The 5,706-nt window shown below is 36.3% G+C and overlaps 1 pseudogene; it reads left to right on the top strand.

The window, feature by feature from the left end:
- Positions 1 to 4,922: 4,922 nt before the first annotated feature.
- On the top strand, positions 4,923 to 5,439 carry LOC121433781 (annotated as a pseudogene).
- Positions 5,440 to 5,706: the final 267 nt, after the last annotated feature.

The raw sequence follows: 5,706 nt of genomic DNA, 5'->3' as shown, positions 1-5,706 counted from the left end.
TACTCACAACTAAGGATTTGGAGCTAGGAGACTCCAAAAAGAAAGAATATGTGATATTTGCTTTTGGGGTCTGGGATACCCCACTCAAAATATGTTTTCTAGTTTCATCCATTTATCCCAAAATTCATTTTTATATACAGATAAACAATATTCCCTGTTATCTGTGTATCATGTTTTCATTATCCATTAATCAGATGAGAGACATAATGTCTTAGCTTTTATGGATAAAACAGCAATAAACAACTGAGCAAGTAATTATAGAGCAATATGTTGAGTCATTTTTGACATATACTTTAGAGGGATAGTTGGGTCATATGGTAAATTTATGTTTAGCTTTTTGAGGATTCTCTACATTGATTTCCATTGTGATATTAACAGTTTGCAATCCAACCTATAGTGAATAAGCGTTCCCTTTTTGGTGAATTATCTCCAGCATTTTTTAAGAATGTTTTGTTGATGTTTGTCATTTCAACTGGAAAAGGTGAAATTTCAAACATGTTTGGATTTTTGTTTTTACAATTGCAAGGGAAAATAATTTTGTAATATCCCTTAGTTGTTTCTTCCTCCTGTCACTCCTTGTCTTCTTCTTCCTCTTCTTTTCATTTCTTCTCTGCTGAGTTCCAGAAATTTTTTTGAATGGGTCATTGTTTGACTCCCTCACTTTTTTTTAATTCTTCTATATTCTTAATTTTAAACCTCTGTTAGTCCTAAACCTATTAAGATTCTCTGCCACTCCTCTTTGCATGGTTAATTGTTGTTTTTTTTTTTAGCTTTACAGAAGCTTTTAAGTTTGCAAAATTTCACTTATTACTTACTAACTTTAATTCTTGGGCAGATGGAGTCCTATTCAACAAGTCCTTTGATACACCTGTACCCATAGAAGATGTGACTTGTGGGGTTTTTGCTTGTTTGTTTGTTTTTGTTTTGTTTTTTTTGAGACAGGGTTTTTCTATGGCTTTGGAGCCTATCCAGGAACTAGGTCTTGTAGATCAGGCTGGCCTTGAACTCATAGAGAACCACCTGCTTCTGCTTGCCAAGTGTTGGGATTAAAGATATTTGCCACCACTGTTTGGAGGCTTATGTTTCTTTTAAGTATTTTCATTGTTTCAATTTTCATATTTAGATCTTTAGTGTAATTGGATATTTGTGCAAGGTGACAGGTATGGATCTAATTGTACTCTTCTGTTGTGGACATCTAGTTTTCTCAGACGTTTTTCCTGAAAATGCTGTTCTCCAGTTTATTATGTGTACTCATTTTTGGGGCTTGTCTAAATAAATCTACATGTTGGAATTATGCATATCATATTGTTTTATTACCATGGCTCTGTAATATATTTTAAAATATTAAATGGCCATCTCTTCAGTATTCTTTTCACTCAAAATTTTTTAAGTATCTCAGGTCTTTTGTCATTTCTTATGAATTTTAAAATAGTTTTTTTTTTATTTCTCTGAATAATTAAATGGGAATTTAGATCTCAAATACATTGAATCTGTAAGTATCTTTTCATGAAATCCTATTTTTTTTTAAGAATTTGAATGCTACCAATACATGAGCATGTTATGTCTTTGGTTTAAACTATCTTCAGAAGTTTAAAATTCCCATTGTAGAGTTCCACCATCTCCCTGTTAACTTCATTACTTTTTAATTTTCTTTGAGGCTGTTGGGGATGGTAGTTGTCCATATTCTCTTTATCTGTATGTTTCTTGGTGTTGTATAAAGATAGTGGTTTCTGCACGTTGTTTCAGAAATAGCACAGAGGTCCCTTGGCTGAAACTCACCTGAATGCTTACACACTGTGGACTAGTTTCAAAGTACACAATAGCACCATTAGTTTTTCAAATCATGACGGCAAACAAAAGTCCTTCCTACCTAAGTTGTCTATGAACCACATCAATGACCAGCATGGTACAGTGTAGTGAAGTTTGCAGTAATGGAATGTATACCTTGGCTTTAACCAACAGCTCTCTAATTGGACTTAAGACCTGCTCATCAAGAAGGAAATCTTGCCTGGCATTGGAAATCCTAGCAACTACCAAGTATTAGTGAAGTTGGTGATACTGGAAGAAACATAAAGCCACTACTATACTAAATCAGCATTATCCCAAACAATAAACTAAACATTTGTTCTCATACCCACAGATAAGTGTTGCCCCTACCTCTCATCAAGAGAATTTCTCTTTGCAACACAGAGACTACTACAGAAAACCATAATCAATCAAAATGCAGACATGTGGGCCCAGTCTCAATGGACACATGTACAAAATAGTCCTATACCTAAGCTGTGGGGAACTTTATAGAAGAGAGGACAGGATGATTGTCAGAACTAGAAGACCAGGGAATTTGCTGAGAGGTTTTGTTTACTATTAATTTCAGAAATTACAACTACAAAGTCCCACCAACAGAGGACTGTTAACTACCCACAGTAATAATGTAAATTATTATAGACTCTGTAGGAGTCAGAATGAAAGTTATTTATCAAGAAGAAAATAGAAGTGCTGTAATATGCAGGGTATATATATCTGAAGAGAATAAAGTCAGTATACAGAAGATGTATCTACATAGCTGTGTTCATTCAAAATAGACAAGATGTGGAAGTAATCCAGTCCAAAGAAGAGTGGGAAAAAGAAAATTTGCTATGTATATGCAATGGAATATTATTCATCCATTGTTAAGGACAAAATTCTGTCAAATGTAGGAAAATAGATGGAACCATTCATGAGCCAGACACAGAAAGAGGAAAATTTCCTGTATATGTGGAACTGCTTTAAGTCAGTAAAAGAAAAAAAGAATATCCTGAAAGTAGAGAATGAGGATGGGGCTATAAAGTTTAGAGGAGGGTGAGATGAGATAAGGAAGAGTGGAAATGGTCAGTACACATTGTATTAATGTACGGAAACATCACGGCGACACTCACTAACCTCTACTAGTACATGTCAATAGTTTTCGTTTAGCTTTTAGTTTTACTGGGGAATAGCTTCATTTGACTTGAAGTTAACTAGATTTGACTGGTACTCAGATGAAGACCACCAGCATATTGTGTAACTAATTTCAAGGAGTGAGATGAGAGAGCAAGGATGTGTGACAGACATGTAGAAAAACTCATAAACTGTGTATTATTAAGTGGGATAGCACAATGACAATGGTGTTTGAATCCCTCTTAGAACCTTTGAAGACAGTATAGAAGATTTTGTGGGATTTTATCTTGGAGGGAAAAAGCTGGGGAATTTTTTTTCTAAGAATCTATCATTGCTTCTTAGTTTCTTAGAATTTCTCTCCTTTTTGACACCAGAATTATATATTTTTCCAATCAAACAAGCTAAATAATTCCATCAGTGAAAAAGAAAAGACAGGGAACTATTATAAGGGATTCATCTATGGTAACCTTAGGAAGATCCAGGATATGATAATGTCAGAAAGCATGAAGAAGAGTGTATAATCAACATTTATCAAAATAGCACTAGAAATAGTAATAGAATAATTAGTGGTTGAAATTATGGAACATATCATGGACAAAACTCATCTCTCTGAGAAGATGATAGTTGAGTAAAGCATGAAAGATGAGAAATAAGTATCGATGAATTCATGAGAATGGAGACCATGTTAAAGAAGTACATGCTGAAACTGTGAGCAAGAATGGCTTGGGTTTGTTTAGAAGGTATGTATAACAATGTTGACTGACATTGTGGATATAGCAAGTGGGAAACTAAAATATAAATTGTCATTGATGTTTGAGATAGAATACTATTAATGCCATGAAGTGTAAAGAGAGTATCTTTGGGATATCAAAAGTATGACTTCAGAATTGCTATGTTTGAGATAACTTTCTGACTTTCAAGTAAAGATGTTGGTACAAAATTGGAATCAATTTGGAGTCAAGATGGAAAATCTTTGAGGATAAATTTAGGAGTTGTCAGTGTATAGATCACATTAGAAATAATAGCATGAATGAATTAGACAGCAGTTATGTGTGGATACGTGGGGAGAGATTAGGAACCTAAGCCCTAGAGTATTTCAGCCTGTAAAGGTAGGAAGATGAAGAAAAACACGCAAAGGTTCTGCAGTGTAAAAGACACATGACTGTACCCAGATTCAGAATGAGAAAGCACTGTGAAGGCAGGGCTTGACAGCCTGTGTTAGTCATATAAGATTTGAGATATGTGAGAGCCAGCAAGCATTGGTTTTGTCACAGAAGAATGCTGGGTTCCACAGCATACAAGTAGATAAGAGCAGAAGGAATGAATTCATGGTTGTGTGTAGTGACATTTCATTTGTATTTTAATAAATAAAGCTTGCCTGAAGCTCAGAAAGTAACATAGCCATACTGATTAGTCTTATAGCCAAGCAGAGACGATACACAACTTTAATCCCAGTAGTCACACTAGTTTGCAGTTGAAATGGGTAAGTAGTATTGCACGCATTGAATCCTAGCCCAAGAGAGGAATACATGGAACAAAACAGCTCTCACTGTCTCATTCTGAGATCCCTGGAGGTAGGATTGCAATTTTGGACTAAGGTAGAGGTAAGAGCCAATGACTGGTTGTTTTGCTTTTATTTACTTCAGGTTGAGTTCCAACTTGTGACTATGGGATTTTATAAACTGTGCTACACTAGTGTTCTGAGGACTTTTAGTTGGGATGATAGAATAATCCCCAGAGACAGCTGTCGTCAGTGTGCAGCAAGTTTAGAAATGAATGAGAGAATGGTTTAAAAACTTCCAGGGAGATTTGGATTGAGTGACCTGCTCCACTATTAATTGGTGCTCTGAAATGTTCCATTTCTTAAAAAAGACAAAGAATTTTTGCTTAAAATTTAGATTTTTAAATCCAGCAACCTAAAATATGTAATTAAAACTCAAAAACTTTGTGTATACATTGTTTCTAGTCTTCAAGAATGGCTTCTAGCTCTTCCACGGGAGGCCTACATGTCTCTTGTGATCCTAGATAAGTTCCAGAACATCTTGCGAGTATTCAACACCAACATCCATGGGCGGTGGAAAATAGCCTTTGCCATCACTGCCATGAAGGGTGTTGGGCCGAGATACGCTCATGTGGTGTTGAGGAAAGCGGGCATGGACTGGAGAGCTCACGGAGGACGATGTGGAGCGTGTGATCATCATCATGCAGAATCCCCGGCAGTACAAGATCCCTGACTGGTTCTTGAACAGACAGAAGGATGTGAAGGATGAGAAGCACAGCCAGGTTCTGGCCAACGGCCTGGACAACAAGCTGCGCGAGGACCTGGAGCGACTGAAGAAGATTCAGGCCCATAGGGGGCTGAGCCACTTCTGGGGCCTTCATGTCCGAAGCCAGCACACTAAGACCACTGACTGCCGGGGCTGCACTGTGGGTGTATCCAAGAAGAAGTTAGTCCCTGGGTCTTTGCTGTTAATAAATAGTTTATATGCCTGTGGGGGGAAAAAGAATGGCTTCTATTCTTGACTCTGTGATAAGAAACACTTATTAAAAGCGATTTCATGAAAGATTAGTTTTGACTCATGGGTTAAGAGCAATTTAGTTTATCACAATGGAAATACATATCTATGAAAAAATTTGAATAAGCAAACAAACAAAAACTACACCCCAAACTAGTGAATAGTACTCTGCCTATCTGTCTGTCTGTCTATCTGTCTGTCTGTCTGTCTATCTATCTACCTACCTATCCATCCATCTATCTGATTTTATATATCAGTAAGTGTAACCTAAATG

Source organism: Microtus oregoni, unplaced genomic scaffold, assembly GCF_018167655.1.
Source record: "Microtus oregoni isolate MIOR12 unplaced genomic scaffold, Mior012 000041F_ref0000270, whole genome shotgun sequence".
Classification (NCBI taxonomy): domain Eukaryota; kingdom Metazoa; phylum Chordata; class Mammalia; order Rodentia; family Cricetidae; genus Microtus; species Microtus oregoni.
The sequence above is the reverse complement of the archived record's forward strand: the minus strand, read 5'-3'. Positions and strand labels throughout refer to the sequence as shown.